The following is a 17,831-nucleotide window of genomic DNA, read 5'->3' on the forward strand; positions in this document are numbered from 1 at the left end:
ACTGTATTAGGAATGAAAATATACATACATTTGGTCTTGAGAAACATATTTTTCAGAAGAAGGCATCGATTACCTGTAAAAATATATGAAAGACATGACATTCTAAAGAGAAACCAACATGTACATCATACACTATTAGCCATAGTATACACAATTTACATGTAGAAGAAACCAAGTGTATCAACTATCCATTGGTCCGTTTTAAGTGACCAAAAAAACTGTTGTATATGTTAAATCTCCACAGTATTGCTTCCAATTGCTTTTTACTGGTTTCTTCTACACATTCCAAACTTTTTTCAGGAATATAGATTGACTAGATGCTGCAGATGGATAACATAGTGTACCTGATACAGGTGCTGAAGATGGAACAGGTGATGAAGATGGAACAGGTCCTGAAGATGGAACAGATCCTGAAGATGGAACAGGTGCTGGTGAATTATCACTCGTCATGCTTCCTGCAAATTCATTTTGAAAAGTTTTGAAAAAGTAACATTTCTTAAAGAATAAATTAGTTTAACAACCTACCACAAACCTTTCTCAAGCGCAAAAAGTTCACCAGAAATACGTTTCTTACATTAATGTAGTTTGTAAAATATGTTGTGTGCAGAAAGACATAATCACGTACTGTTTTTCAACCTATTAACTTTTCACCTATATAGGAGAAAATTACACCAGCCAATAGAACATCATTAATCTAGACATTGAAATTATGTGCCAACACTGAAAAAATGATATTACCGTCAACAGAGAAATTTTTAGATAGTCTACGCAATCCATGCTTCTGGAATTTACTGAAACCATCAGGATACACATTACGGCTTATATAATCCAGAAGCTCTTGGTACTCTTGGTACTTAGTGGCATCCATTTCTATCGAAAATGAAGATAAACGGGAAAAAACGTTAAAAGAAAAGCATTATTGATGTAAAGAACAAATTTGACATGCTCAGATTCAAGAATAAAGACATAAATGACTATAAAGGTGTGTGAATATACAATTAGTAAAAGAACTGTCGCCCCGTCTTCACAGCTCAATACTCTCACAAAGTTTAAGCGAGGGATACAGAGTACAGTCCATACAAAGACATGGGTAGGGTCTGTCAAATGGATGCTGTTTGAAAACATGGCAGTTTAACCCCTTCGATGCTCATGACGGAACGGTTCCGTCATGAGCGTCGGTTGGCCTGTGCGCATGACGGAACCGTTCCGTCATGAGCCGGTAGGCTCATTAGAACGTTCAGCACAGCGCAGGAATCTGCGCCGCGCTGAAGGTGTTAACAAAGGGCGCACAGGCACTCCAGTGACAGGCTTGACTTTTATATTTAGAGTTACTTGTGTGGATGGCACAATTACTGCTGCAGGCCCACTAGTAGCATTTACATGAGCGCCCTGGTATACATAGTATACATAACTATTAAGACTAACATTTTAATCATGGACAAACAATTACCATTACACTTTCAAAAAAGGCAGCAATTGCACTTAAAGACTGATCATGAAGTGGTGAAGTGTCCAAAACATCTATTTTGGCGAAAGCATGTCATAAAGAGATGTACCATAGAGGGACAATGGTTAGGGAACCTAAGCCAAATAAAGGACCAGTACAACACCATAGTACCAAGGTTACAAATCCAGCAATTATCATCAATTAAAACTATGCTAGTCTGAGGAGGCAAAACCTTCGTAGGCCAACTAGACCACATAAAAAAAACAACTATAGGTCACGTGAGGAAGCAAGAAATATTAAAAGTCAGTGGAGGTTTAAAAGGGAGCAATTATGATGATTAGGAGATAGTACGTGTGTTGAAACACAAAGCACGTGGCGTAGAACAAAAATGCAACATATATATTCATGAAAGCACAATATATAAAAAAACAGGTCTGGGAAGGCCATGTGAGGCAGTAATAAATATTAAAATTCATGGGAGAATTAGGAGGGAACAAATACGATGAACCACAAAGCATGTACCCCACAGAAATAAAGCAAAACAGAGCTGGGGGGCAACGTGACGCAGAAAAAAATACCATCAAGCACGTAAAATTTAAAAGAACAGAGACGAAAGCACGTGACACACTTCAAAAATACGACATAGAAATTCATGCACGCACATTTTATTAAAGAAAGGCCAAGGAGGGCCCGTGATGCAGAAGGAAAAAATATTACGATCAATAAAAATACAGGAATAGGAAGGCCACGTGAGGCAGTAATAAATATTAAAAGTCATGGGAGAATTAGGAGGGAGCAAATACGATGAACCACAAAGCATGTACCCCACAAATATAAAGCAAAACAGAGCTGAGAGGGCCACATAACGCAGAAAAAAATACCATCAAGCACGTAAAATTTCTAATAACAGACACGAAAGCACGTGACACTTCAAAAATATGACACATAAATTCATGCACGCATAATTTATTACAGAAAGGCCTAGGAGGGCCCGTGCTGCAGAAAGAATTAAATAATAGTATCATACAAGTACGATCAATAAGAATAGAGGCCTGGGAAGGCCACGTGAGACAGTAATAGGTATTAAAAGTCATGGGAGCATTAGGAGGCAGCAAATACGATGAAGCACAAAGCATGTACCTCACAAAAATAAAGCAAAACAGAGCTGGGAGGGCCACATGACGTAGAAAAAAATACCATCAAGCACGTACAATTTCTAAGAACAAACACGAAAGCACTTGACACACTTCAAAAATACGACATAGAAATTCATGCACGCATAATTTATTAAAGAGAGGCCTAGCAGGGCTCCGTGACGCAGAAGGAATTAAATATTAGGATCATCCAAGTACGATCAATAAGAATAGAGGCCTGTGAAAGCCACGTGAGGTAGCAATAAATAGTAAAAGTCACAGGAGGATTAGGAGGGAGCAAATAGGATGAAGCACAAATAAACCAAAACAGAGCTGGGAGGGCCACGTGACGCAGTAAAGAAAATACTATAATGCAGGTACAATTTACAGCAGAGGCTGATGTTGTGACGGCTTCTCTTACCTTTGCTTCTGTCATCTTTTGTCTCGTCTTCAAAGGCTGGGACTTTGGCTGGGCCTGGGTTGGGCTGCGCGCGGGCGCCGCCGCCTTTATGGTGGTCTGGCTGGGCGGCAGCAGCAGTGACACCATGTCGAGTGTCACAAGTCCTCCTCCGCTCGAGCAAACAGTTCGTAGTAAAATCAACGACGACAGTCTGTCTGTTACCGCAGCACAGGCAGGCAAAAAAGAGCGTGCTCACGTCAGTGCCCGCAATATATGGGAACCGCGGGAGCTGACCAAACCAAGCCCAGGGCTGTCATTGGTAGCGTTTTCGCGCACTACAAGAATGACGGCCCTGGGGGACCTCCCATTGGCTAATGTATTGGCTTCCAGGCTTAGTGATAGCAAACAAGCTAGGTGGTGGCATCTGGGGAGTGTGGGCGGGCGTGCACCGTGCATGTCCAAATGTGAATGTATGCACCAACAATTAACAACAGAGAGAGACGGGCGGGGTTATCATGTGTGCAGAGGCAGGCCCAGAATCGGATCTCCAATGAGTGACCACTTCTAATCGTTCTCGTTAGCGCGCCCTGTGCTCTGATTTGTCACTGAGAGGGTGATCGCACCATACTTTGTACTGCTAATCATACGGTACAAATATGCTTTGACGTTACGTGTCACATCAAAGCTTCCATGTGACATCATGTACGGCATCCTGTACGCGAAAAGCGCCAATGTTTCTAGTTGTTTAAAAACATATATTTATGTATTTAATGTACATACTAAGGGAAGACATTATCTGGGATAATTATGAAAATAGTTTTTTTAAACTTTCAACAATCATATATTACTTTTAAAAACAATTACACAAATCGTGGTAGAACGTCATGCGTACTCATATCGTAAGAGCACCGTAAGCACACCATAAGCGAACGCAAAGCCATGTGACTTTAAAAGAAGAGATTTGATTGGTTCATAACACTTCCTATTGCAACTGTTGAAAGTTCCGTCCCATTTTAATCATTCTACTTTGATTTTCTAAGACGAAGCATCTCTTCTGAGAATCTTGTCAAATAGAAGGAAGATCACCATAAAAACAGCAATGGACTCATCTTCCAGCCATTCTTCAGAGGGAGATTTCATTCCTGAAGAACCTCAAAAGAAGAGGAAAGAAGCTCTAATTTGGAAGTTTTTTACTTTTCCAGAAGGGCACAAAAAGGTTAATGCTCCAAAAGTAACCTGCAAAATTTGCCAAACAACTCTTTCAAGGGGTGATCCATCTAAAAAATACTTCTTTGCCACAGCAAATATGGTGTGACACGTGAAGAACTTGCACCCCAACAACTTTGCTCGAGCTGTAAAATGGAGGTTGCAGGACAACCCACCTGCTACTGCACCAAGCACATCAACTGCTGCAGCAGGATTTTCAGCAAACAGTTCACACCCACAAATTGATCCTGACTTTGGTGAAGGTAAAATTGTATGCATTTATTGCGATAAACATTTGTGTTATGGGGAACAGTCTATCGTCCTGATAAGTCCCTTGCCTTTCTGCTCAGACTATCTCCGGGTCAAGCGTTTAAGGGGCTGTTGGTTTACAGGCCACCCGGCCCGGTGGGTTCTTTTTGGGAGGACCTACAGACAGCCATTCTAGAGCTGGCGCTCTCTGCACAGCACTGCCTGCTGGCAGGCGATTTTAATTTCCATCTTGATGACTTGGACAATCCGGATGTGATTAAATTGTTGGACATTACATCTCCGCTTGGCCTGACACCGTTTGTGTCAGGGCCTACACATGAGAAAGGGCATACCCTCGATCAAGTGTTCTCGTCAGTCCCAATTGCTGACATTGAAACGCTGCCGGTGCTCTGGACGGATCATAGACTGATTAGATTTTCCGTGCTGGAGAATGGGCGGTTTGACAACTGCGCCCCCACGGTGCCTAGATCAGCCTCGAGAGCGTTGCACAGAGTGACGCCTGTTATGTTGGAACAGGCGCTCATGGAACATCCTTGTCATCTTTCGGGGGATCCGGAAAGAGACACTGAGGCTTTGCAGCGGTGGTTGACTGAGAGGCTGGACGATCTTGCCCCAAGGGCAACCCCCCAATCCACGGCAATACGGCAATCTGCGCCGTGGTTCACGGAGGCGCTGCATGTGGCTCGCAGCCAATGCAAGGTTGCTGAGCGGGCCTGGCGCCTTCAATATGACGGGGAGGCTAAACATGCCTATGGGTCGGCTGTGAAGGCCTATCACCGTGACATTCTTGGTGCCAAGAGGGAATATCTTGCCAGGAGGATCGAGTTGTCGGCGAACTCCTGTAAGGAGATCTTCACGATCGTGAAGGAGTTCACGACCCCGAGCTCCCACTCACCCCCGCCAGTATCATCAGATGCGTGGGCGTGTGACCTTGCCACTTTTTTCACCGACAAGATTAAGGCGATTCAGGCCTCCTTCTTGGAGAGCTCGGAGGAGGGTTGTTGCGGCCCCGGGGCAGGACATGGAACATCGTCCACGTCGACGGCAGTGCTGGCAGACTTTCCACCGGTCTCCAGTGATGCGTCCCGGGTGCTGCTGGCCAGTCTTAAATCTGGCTCGCCACTTGACCCTTGCCCTGCCAAATTTTTGGCTGGGATGGCAGCGGTGGTGAACCCTCTGGTCAACCCGATCCTCAATGCCTCCCTGAGGGAGGGGAGTGTCCCACGCACCTGGAAAAGGGCGATGGTGATCCCCCTCCTGAAAAAGCCTGGCCTTGATGCCGAGGCTTTGGCCAATTACAGGCCAATTTCACTTCTCCCGGCTTTGGCTAAGATCACCGAGAAACATGTTCATGGCGTCTTGTCGAGCTTCCTAGAATCTAACAACTTGCTCCATCCATCCCAATCCGGTTTCCGTCCCAATTTTAGCACGGAAACGGCGTTGGTGGAGGTCTCAGAGATCATCAGGGAGACCTTGGATGTGGGTGGCAAGGCCATGTTAGTCATGCTGGACCTGTCGGCGGCCTTCGACACCGTCCCCCATGAGGCGCTCCTGGCCAGGCTTTATGACATCGGCCTAAGGGGGACGGTGCTCAAATGGTTTACATCTTTTTTGGATGGCCGCCGCCAGACGATCTGGGTTTCCCAGAGCTCCGCCGAGATGCCGCCATTGGGAGTCGGGGTTCCACAGGGTTCTGTGTTGAGCCCGTCGTTGTTTAACATCTTTATGTCCCCTCTGGCGGCTGCGGTGGAGGCTTACGGAGCCCAGATCGTGTCCTACGCCGACGACACGCAACTCCTCTTCACATGTGGTAAAGATCAGCCATTTGATGGGGAGAGAATTCGGGACTGCCTGGGTATGGTTTTTGGATGGTTCCAGCGGAACAGTCTGAAGGCCAACTCCAGCAAGTCGGAGGTTTTATTCTTTGGCTGTGCCACCGACCCCGAGTGGCGGCAATGGTGGCCGGCCGCTATATTTCCCCCGGCACAATCCTCTTTGGTTGTCAAGAACCTTGGCGTTAAGCTGGATAACAAGCTCTCATTGAGAGCGCACGTTCTCGGCCTGTCCGGCACCTGCTTTGGCATTATGAAGATGCTCCGCAAGTTTCTTCCTTTATTATCTGCGGAGCACAGGCGGATTACGGTGCAGGCGCTCATCGGATCCAGGTTAGATTATGCCAATGCCCTTTTCTTAGGCCTCCCGGATTACTTGGTCCAGCGCCTGCAGGTGGTACAAAACTCTGCAGCCCGTGCGATTTTTGGTCTGCATAGGCGAGCACGAGCCTCTGGGTTGCTGCAGACGCTCCACTGGTTGCCGATCCGGAAGCGGATTATGTTTAAATCCCTGACGCTGATGCACAAAGCATTGTTTGGCTCAGGTGCGGGATATTTGCAGAAGAGATTGGCTTTCTATCGCCCTGCCCGCTCACTGCGCTCTGAATCCCTCTTCACTGCTGTGGTTCCGCGTGTGAGGAAGGCCCGCATCGGGGGGCGTTCTTTTAGCCTCAAGGCCCCCCAGCTGTGGAATTCGCTTCCGTTGGCACTACGCAGTATCCCCAATCTGCTTCAATTCAGGAAAAATCTGAAGACCTGGCTTTTTAATCTTTCTGTTTAGTGGGTGTCTTTTTCTTTTGAGTCTGCTTTTTCTTGTTATGTTGTTCTACACTTGAGCTGCCTGTGGAAAGCGCCGGGACACTCTGTTAGAGTAGCCGAGCGCTATATAAACGCAATTTAACATAACAATTTAACATAAGACGCAGGAAGCAGGAGCATTGGAGACAACAACATTAGTTCTTTTTTTCCATTCTTTTGTTCCTGTTGGACACTTTTTAGGTTCCAGTTCAAATATTTGGTTTAAAAAAAAAACTTGTTGACAAAACACAAAAAAACCCAGAAAACTAAAAAACACAAAAAAAACAGTTCTTTTTAGAACTACCTTCACTGGTCAAAGAAAGAACTATATTTCTATGTTAGTGTATAAAAGTTTCTCAGAATGAATGTGTAGTTCATAAATGAATAAATGAATACATTACTAGTGTATGGAGAATGTGAAAGTGCAGAACTATAAGGAACTGCTACAGCATACATCTATAAGCAGTTTACCTATAGTATACTGTAGTACCTCCGAAGCACTTGAATGTCAAGTCAAGTCAAGTCAGGATTTATATAGCGCGCTACATACCCAGAGGGTCTCAAGGCGCTTGAGAAGGGGTGGGGAGTTACTTGTCAAATATCCATGTTTTAAGTTGCTTTCTGAATGCTAGGTGGTTCTGGGTAAGGCGAAGGTAAGTGGGAAGAGAGTTCCAGGTTTTAGCTGCCAGGTAGGAGAAGGATCTGCCTCCCATGGTGGTCTTGTTGATGCGAGGTACAGTGGCAAGGGCTTGGTTGGAAGATCGAAGCTGGCGGGAGGGGGTGTAGAAGGACAGTCGTGTGTTGAGGCATTCTGGTCCGATTTCGTAGAGTGCTTTGTGTGCGTGGGTTAGGAGCCGGAAAGTGATCCTCTTATTGACGGGAAGCCAGTGGAGGTTTTTCAGGTGACCAGAGATATGTTCTTTACGCGGGATGTCTAATATGAGCCTTGCGGAGGCGTTTTGGATTCGTTGGAGTTTTTTCTGGAGTTTAGCGGTAGTCCCGGCGTATAGGGTGTTTCCGTAGTCCAGGCGGCTCGTGACCAGTGCGTGGGTGACCGTTTTCCTAGTTTCGGTGGGGATCCAACTAAATGTTTTTTTGAGCATGCAAAGAATGTTGAAGCAGGATGAGGAGACGGCGTTGACTTGTCTGTTCATTGAAAGTGAGGAATCCAGGATGATGCCCAGGTTCCGTGCGTGGTCTGTCGGGATGGGTGCTTTTCCAAGGGCTTCTGGCCACCAAGAGTCGTCCCATGCGGAGGGGGAGGAGCCTAAGATGAGGACTTCTGTTTTATCAGAGTTCAGTTTCAGGCGGCTGTGTTTCATCCATTCGGCTACTTCTTTCATTCCTTCATGTAGGTTGGTTTTGGCGGTGCTAGGGTCATTGGTGAGTGATAGGATCAGTTGAGTGTCATCCGCGTAGGAGATGATGTTTAGGTTGTGTTGGCGGGCGATGGCCGCGAGAGGGCTCATGTATACGTTGAAAAGGGTGGGGCTGAGTGAAGATCCTTGTGGTACGCCGCAGATGACTTCAGTGGCTTCTGACTTGAATGGTGGGAGGCGGACTTTCTGGGTTCTTCCGGTGAGGAACGAGGTGATCCATTTCAGTGCTTTTCCTTGCATTCCGATATTTTTGAGTCGCTGTAGAAGGGTGCTATGGCAGACTGTGTCAAAGGCTGCGGAGAGGTCGAGGAGGATGAGGGCGACTGTATCTCCATTGTCCAGTAGGGTTCGAATGTCGTCTGTTGCTGCGATGAGGGCGGTCTCAGTGCTGTGTTTTGCTCGGAAGCCGGACTGTGAGGAGTCTAGGGATTTGTTGGCTTCGAGGAAGGCGGCGAGCTGGTTGTTGACAGCTTTCTCGATGACTTTGGCCGGGAAAGGAAGGAGCGAGATAGGGCGGTAGTTTTTGAGTTCGGTGGGATCAGCTGTGGGTTTCTTCAGGAGGGCGCAGAGTTCAGCGTGTTTCCAGCTTTCCGGGAAGGTGGCGGATTTGAAGGAGCAGTTGATGACGTCTCGGAGGTGCGGTGCTATGATGGAGTCTGCTTTGTTGAAGATGTGGTGAGGGCATGGGTCTGTGGGGGAACCTGAGTGGATGGAGTTCATCAGGCGGATGGTGTCCTCAGTGGAGATTGTGTTCCAGTCATTCAGGATGTTTGAGGGGGGTGGAGGTCCAACAGATGGTTGGGTGGGTTGGTCTCCGGGTTGGTTGTCGAAGCTGTTGTGGATGTCTGCAATTTTGTTGTGGAAGAATGAGGCTAGGGAGTCGCAGAGGGCTTGAGAGGGGGTGATGTCGTTAGAGTTGGCCGAGGGGTTGGTAAATTCCTTGACGATGTTGAAAAGTTCCTTGCTGTTGTGGGCATTGTTATCTAGTCGTTCCTTGAAGGCTGTTTTCTTGGCCTTTCGGATCAGTTGATGGTGTATGCGGGTGGCGTTTTTGAAGGCGTCCTTGGTGCTGGTGGTTGGGTCTTTTTTCCAGGCCTTCTCAAAGGAGCGGCAGAGTTTCTTGGATTTCTTAAGGTCATTGTTGAACCAAGAGGCCTTCTTGCTGCCAAGTTTGATTTGGCGTTTTTTCAGTGGTGCTAGGATGTCGGCGCTGTTGGATAGCCAGAGGGTGAGGTTGGTGGCGGCTTGGTCGGGGTTAGATGAATGGGCTGGGGGGTTTAGCAGAAGCGATGAAGAGATCTGGTCGATGGTGATTTTGTTCCAGTTTCTTTGCAGAGTTGGTTGGGGGTGGTTGTTGGGTTTGGGCTTGTTGTAGGTGAAGTGAACGCAGCTGTGGTCAGTCCAAAGGAGCTTCGTGGTGTGGCTGAAGGAGACATGATTGCTGGAGGTGAAGATGGGGTCGAGGGTGTGACCTGCGATGTGGGTGGGGGAGGTGACCAGTTGTTTAAGTTCGAGGTTGGCGAGGTTGTCCAGCAGGGTGGTGGAGTTGCGGTCGTTGTTCTTTTCAAGGTGAAAGTTGAGGTCTCCTAGAAGGATGTAATCTTTGGAGGGGAGCGCGTGTGGAGTGATGAAGTCCGTGATGTCCTCACTAAATTGTGCGCGGGGTCCTGGAGGCCTGTAAAGGAGGGTGCCTCTGAGTGTGGTCTTGGGGTCGATGTGGATCTGGAAGTGAAGGTGTTCAGAGTTGGCGAGATTGACGTCTGAGCTGGTTGAGATGCGGATGGATTTCTTATGGACGATAGCGATTCCTCCAACTGTGTGGCCGGTGCGGTCCTTGCGTATGATCTTATAATCTTCTGGGATGGCAATGGTGATGTCTGGGGCGGAGGAGGCGTTCATCCATGTTTCAGTAAGGAAGGCGACGTCCGGGGAGATGGTGTCTAGTAGATTCCATAGGTCAATGGCGTGCCTATGGACCGATCGGGTGTTGAGCAAGATGCATTGTAGGTGGTTAGCGTCGGGAATCTGAGGTGTGAGCGTAGCGGAGTGGTTGACGTTGCAGGGGAATTTGCAGGAGTAGCATGAGAAAGGTCCATGGGTGTGTCCAGGAGCGGCTTGGACGCAGTTTGGGGAACGGCCGGGGTTGAGGGCTAGGAGGGTGGTGGCATCGTAGGTGATGCGGGAGGGCTGGGAAATGCGAGGGCCAGGGGGTCTGGCGCTGGGCGCGGGCCAGGCGCGGACGGGCGTAGACGGGCTTACCTTTGGCGCACATTCGGCGCGGATTGGGCGCGGTCGCTGCGCGTAAACGCTGCACGCGGGAACTCCTGTCATATATGGATGGTGTAGGGGGAGGGGCGAGGGCGGCTCAGCTGGGAGGCGGGGCGGGCTACAGATGACCACAACAACAACAAAATGGAGGCGGAGGGGGGAGCACAGCGGAAACGCGCAAATACAGTAAAAGCGGCGATTTTAAATTCAAAAGTGCAAAATATTCAGAGCGGCAAACCAGGCACACAGCAGGCAGCAATAATTAGGCAGATTAAGCAACAAAGCTATGCAGCAACGATACCGAGTGACACAGGAGGACACTGGGGAGCGACCACTCAGCCCAAGGGAGAAGAGCGAGTCACGGCGCTTTCCGGTAGTGGAGCGCTGTTCTGGTCAGTGGGAGGGCGGCTCAGCTGGGAGGCGGGGCGGGCTACAGATGACCACAACAACAACAAAATGGAGGCGGAGGGGGGAGCACAGCGGAAACACGCAAATACAGTAAAAGCGGCGATTTTAAATTCAAAAGTGCAAAATATTCAGAGCGGCAAACCAGGCACACAGCAGGCAGCAATAATTAGGCAGATTAAGCAACAAAGCTATGCAGCAACGATACCGAGTGACACAGGAGGACACTGGGGAGCGACCACTCAGCCCAAGGGAGAAGAGCGAGTCACGGCGCTTTCCGGTAGTGGAGCGCTGTTCTGGTCAGTGGGAGGGCGGCTCAGCTGGGAGGCGGGGCGGGCTACAGATGACCACAACAACAACAAAATGGAGGCGGAGGGGGGAGCACAGCGGAAACGCGCAAATACAGTAAAAGCGGCGATTTTAAATTCAAAAGTGCAAAATATTCAGAGCGGCAAACCAGGCACACAGCAGGCAGCAATAATTAGGCAGATTAAGCAACAAAGCTATGCAGCAACGATACCGAGTGACACAGGAGGACACTGGGGAGCGACCACTCAGCCCAAGGGAGAAGAGCGAGTCACATGTAACATATGCACATAAATATGTTACAAGTCTATGCTTCAATTTGCACTGCTGGTGAAAATGCCTGGATGAATTTCTATGTGTTACGGGTGGATTTACAACCCTCTTGTGCCTCTTTTAACACAGATGTTGCGCCACTGGTGGTGCAAAAGATGTATAAATTATGCAACAAAGAAGGAGAGAACTCTGGGTAGTTCTCGAGTTTAGGTGGAAAGCAGTTCTTGTTAGAGCCCTCTAAACACCACTGTGTCAGGGGTTGCTTTTACTCATTTCAGGTTGGATTGAGTTGGTATTTTACCATTTCAAAGCTGTAATACTGTGCCTGGAGTGATAAGTGGCTTTTTTTATTTTACAACTCGGCAAGGACAGCACTGTGCTAGTCCTATGCTTAAAGACTTTGCCGTAGAAATGTCAAAAGACTATGTCTTTTTCAATCTCGGCGTGGATGACACTTTGCTAATCCTATGCTTAAAGACTTTGATAGAAAAACAGACAATTGAGGTGAGCAGTTCTAGAGTGTCGCTGGTGTTGAGCGTACTCTAACAAGAGCTGCTTTCCACCTAAACTCCAGAACTACCCAGAGTTCTCTCCTTCTTTTTTGGTGCAAAAGATGTGCCATGGTGTGTAGTATTTACAATGTGACACATCTGGAAGGTGCATCACATTATAAAGCCCTGCGCCAGAAGGAGGTCATATCATAGTACACAATCACTGGCATATCTCTTTGGATGTACCACTTATTGTAGATCTGCTGATTAGTGTTTTAATGTGGTGAATGGATTCTTTTAGAACAGTGTATAGATAAACACATAGTGCTGTATGTTCAGTACAATACTGAAACAGAAGTGTGATAGTGTTTACTGGAAGTGTAAGAATACAGATTGGGGAATTGAAGATATAAAAGACAAGTTTCCCGGTGCATAGAACACAACATGCATAGTCTTGTGGTAAATAAATAAATAATACCCTATTTTTGGATGAATGAATGAATAACAGATAGCTCAATAAATAAGAGTCAAGATTCGAGGTAGTAGGAGTTTCTGCAGGTTTATTACAGCATAAGGACAGGATCAGGACAACCTGCATAGGAATAGGATGACAGGGGAAAAGAGGCCCGGCAGCTGCCGGGGCTTGGTCTGGGATGAGCGCACGCTAACATTTAATATCAAGACATTCATTTATATACATAGCGCAAACACATAGCATTACATTGCAGTAGGCGTAACAGTGGGTGGAGTAGAAGGCATGACGTGTAGCAGTCGCGAGAGATAACAGTAAAAAGAGGTGTAACTGGGAGTTTACTTAGACATGTGAAGTAAAACGTAACAGAATATGTCATGAATGGGCGGACACATAGGAGGGGGCTACCTAAGGAGCCGGGACCTCTAACCTAATGGTGCGCGAAAACTGGCAATGACGTGTTACTAGGAGAAGCTGGGGGCTACGAACTCTGTGCTAGGAGCAGAGACTAGAGTCTGGAGGGTCGGAGCGACATGTACCTAAACCCTATCTGGTATCTAATGTTTAGGGAACATGTTGATATAAACTAGAAGTCATGAGGGGAGAGGCTAACTTGATTCTAAGACTGGACCATGCATTATTCTACATGAAATGCGTAATGAAGAATACTAAATGACCATTAAATACAGTATTTCTCTAACAGGGAGACGAGAAGGCTAGACAACGACGGAAACTATTGATGCAGTTCAGTAGCTTAGGAATGCAAAGGAGGAGGACTGAACTGATAGCTGGAACTATAACATACTTTTGGCAGACTTAGAGGCAGGGCCGGGCTGCACCGGGCAGTGCGAGGCAGGAAGTAAGTGAAAGGTCGAGGATACAGGTGGGGGCTGTATCGCTCCTCAGCGAGGCTTTCAGGAGACAGGAGCTGAATCCAGGGTCCGGGCCCTTTTGAGGCCTAGAAACGGGGACTTTATAATGGAATAACGTGCACACTGAGAAACGTGGCAACATTAATTTACATAGGCCTGATATTCGTAGTATTCACGAGGACTGGAAACTAACATATTAGAGGTGGACACAACTGTAATTGCGTCATTAATCAGAAATGGGGAATAACATATGCATATTGGTCATGCATACATAACATATGATGGATGGGGCGTAGGGACACAGAACATGGCAAAATTTACTTTTCCACATTCCCTCCTTGTCACTACGTTTCCATCAGGAAACATCAATATTCATGATACCGTCTATCATTTCATACAGTACCATTTGCTCGTCTCGAATTGTCTTGGAACGGGATTTAGAACGGGGCTTGGGACTAGGAATACAAGAGGTAGCACACATGCTGCAAATCGCAGGGCCACATTGTATACAGAGGCAGCAGCTAAATATGATCGCTACTGCAATACCTAGAAAGGACAGGACTTTCCATCCCCATGCGGAAATTACATTCCAGAACCAACCGGACCATGTCCAGGTGCCTGGATCTTGATGTAACAGATGGGCAATTTTATGGAGTCTGGTTATAGCTGAATAAACAGACGGCGCGTTATTTGGAATGAAAATGCAACAACTGGATCCGAGAATTCTACAGGCCCCGCCCCTATCGGCCAGTATGACGTCAAGGACGAGACGATTCTGTAAAACGACAATTCTCATAAAGGATTGTTCTTCAGTTAAGTTACCTAGAGCAGAGGCAGTCTCATCTACTACAGCTTCAAGGGTTCTTGTTAATCTACGAATTAACTTACTATTTACAACTGTACCTAAATAAGGGAAAACACCTTTATCTATATCAATGAATTGCTCTGCGGCGGTTTCAGTATAATCGACAATCGGGAGATTTCTCTTGTGTCTAGTGTGTACTAAGAAAGAATTCCTATGATAATCAGGTGGGGCTAGAAAAACAGGTGGCAGTAGGAAAGCAATGTAACAGGTTCCCTCCCAATCGAGGGGCAGACGGACATATGCAGTTTGACCACAAACAAAATAAGAATGACGTGAAGCTTTAAAAATAGATTTCCTACTGTCACTATACTTGACAATAGTAGTACAATCACTATGTCCTATATGTACAGAACCATAACTACGGACACATAATTCGCCTTTGACTGGTAGTACTGAAATAGCGGGTGAGTCTGGAGTAGTATCAGACTGAACATTCAGAACCATGAAATTCGACGAATAATTTCCTAAATTATATACTTCATTTTCTAGATCTAAACCTGTTCTATGGGGGAAACCTTGCTTGTCTGGGAAACATGTACTGTTAAGAAAAGACATATCTGTTGAGGATGACGTTAGCGTGGACCATGCTCCACACGAACCATCGTGTGAAAATGGATAAGGAAACAGTGGCAGAACTCCCTTCGATGTCTGGAAAGGGGGGAGTCGACCACACACCCAACAATTAGTGGCATTGCTGGTCTGGTGTGAATAATGTAACATACGGATGAATGTGTTATTACGCATGGCGAGGCGGTATGAATATTCGTGAGGAGGCAGATCACTAAACGTGTGCTCTACTGTAGCATGAGCAGACATATTCACATGAGGAACTGGTAAATACAGATAGAAAGCATAGCTGGTGCAAGAAATCATTATGCTGAGAAATAATATGAAACTCAGAAAAACGATACATTGCAGTGAACTTCGACTGACTCTCTCACTATGGAGGTCTATTTTATACATGTCAGAAACAGTCTAACCGTTTCACCTAGGGGAGGACTTATACAATCAAACTGGCTGACTTATTAGACCTGAGCTTTAACTTATACTCCTGTTGCGGAGTTTTCTCTACCAAGGGAGGGGTTGTAATAAAGTCTGGTGCGGGACAGTCCTTTAAAACAATGTTCTGGCAATCCTTCGAATCCGGGGAAATGTTCTTGGCAATGTCTTTGAAGTCTGGCTTTGGTCCTTTAAAAAGTTTTACATGAGAGAGGTGGACCCACCCCTTCCTGCCTTCTAACTTGACGGCAGTTCGGGTGGTCAAGAGGACCTGACGTGGCTCCTTCCAACGTGGTTCCAGCGGACTTGATCTGTCAAAATTGCGGACCATCACCAAGGATCCTGGAACGATCTCGTGCGGTGCCACCTCTGTATTGTCTGGAAATGCGGCGGCAACCTGTGAACGACATGAGTTGAGGGCAGACATCAAGGAAGCTAGGTAATCTGTCAGCATATTACATGAAACATCGGTAATACTTCGGGGTCTAGGAGTACCCCACATGTTAGGGGGGCGGCCGAATACGACCTCATACGGGGACAGACCTGATCTGGAATGTGCGACCATACGCATGTAAAATAGAGCGACTGGCAGAGCTACTAACCAGTCCACACCCTTGTCTTTACAGACTTTTGCTATACGGATTTTCAGAGTCTGATTATGTCTCTCGACTAGTCCAGCTGCTTCTGGATGGCGTACACAATGGAACTTCCACTGGTACCCTAACAACAGGGAAACGTGTTTCATGAGTTCGGATGAGAATGGCTGACCGTTATCAGAATATACGACTCTAGGGAGTCCGTATCTAGGGAAGAATTCACGAACCAGCTGCTTGGCAGTGGTCGCGGCTGTGTAATCTGGGACTGGATATGCTTCTGTCCACCTGGACAAAGCGCATACAACTACAAGGACATACTTGAAACCTCGACATCGCTCCATCTGAATATAATCCATCTGGAGGACCTCAAAAGGGTGGTCAGGGGGCTGGAAACCACCTTGTTCCACCGGGACACTTTTACCTGGATTAAACTGGCAACATATCATACAGGTACGGACTTTCTGCTTGGCTGCAGCTCGTAAATGCTTGTTGAACCAAATGTTCTGGATACTGTCTAACATAGCTTTTTCTCCTAAATGTGCTGGACTATGTGCGGTATTGATAATAACTTGAACCATAGAATCGGGGAGAAACCATGTGGCTCTACCCTTCGTTAACCATCCTTGATCTGTCTGGACCCCTCCTTGTACAGACCATTTCTTGATTTCATCGGGAGTAGCATGTAACTGAATATCTATGACATCTTGTGTAGGGTCCTTAACTGTCATGCATGTAATCAGATCTGGAGTATGTGTCATGTTTACTGGAATGTCTGGTGTCTGTGCTGTAAGCTTGGCTGTGCGGTCTGCTAGATCATTACCTTGGGAAATAATGTCAGTAACTTTCGTATGTGCTTTGCACTTCATGATAGCAATAGATGTCGGTAAATGTATGGCATCTAACAGAGCTTGAATAAGGAGACCATGCTGAATCTTGGTTCCATGAGAAGTCATAAAACCTCTCTCCTGCCAGAGCACTCCGAAGTCGTGTACAACTCCGAATGCGTAACGTGAATCTGTGTAAACATTAACCTTCAGGTTCTTGGCGTGTATACAGGCTTGTGTCAGAGCAACTAGCTCTGCTGCTTGAGCGGACAGGGTATCAATACGGTGTGTTTCAATAACTTCAGTGTCAGTAGTCACTGCATATGCGGCGACTAGTTCTCCTGTACTAGTTCTCATACATGAACCATCCACATAAAGTGTCAGGTCAGGATCTGGTAACGGAATGTCTGTCAGGTCTTGTCTTGGCTTTGTCGTAACGTTAACTACTTCCACACAGTCATGTGTGTCTGGATTTGAACTAACTGATGGTAACAGTGTAGCAGGATTCAGAACGTTGCAGCGTCTAATTTCTATGTGTGGCTGGAACAGTGTCAATTCATAACCTGTTAAACGTGCAATTGTCAAGTGCTGAGTTTGTGTTCGGTTTAAAAGAACTTCTACTGAATGTGGAACTTGTACTGTCAGGGAATGTCCTAAAACTATGGAATCACTTTGTCTGATAGCTAGTGCTGTGGCTGCAACTGACTTGAGGCACGCAGGCAACGCCTGGGCGACTGGATCTAATGTGCTTGAAAAATAAGCACAGGGCTTGTATTGACCTGCTTGATCTTGTGTGAGAACAGATAATGCTGTACCTTCGCGTTCTGTAACGAAAAGTGTAAAAGGCTTACTGTAGTTCGGTGTAGCTAGAACTGGAGCTTGGCATAGGGCTTTCTTTAACTCGTTGAAACTAAGTGTATGTTCAGATGTCCAAGGGAGGACAGTCGATACGGCTGCCTCCTGTGTCGTTAACTGTATCAGTGGCTTGGCTAGAA

This window comes from Lissotriton helveticus, chromosome 2_2 (assembly GCF_964261635.1).
Source record: "Lissotriton helveticus chromosome 2_2, aLisHel1.1, whole genome shotgun sequence".
Lineage (NCBI taxonomy): Eukaryota > Metazoa > Chordata > Amphibia > Caudata > Salamandridae > Lissotriton > Lissotriton helveticus.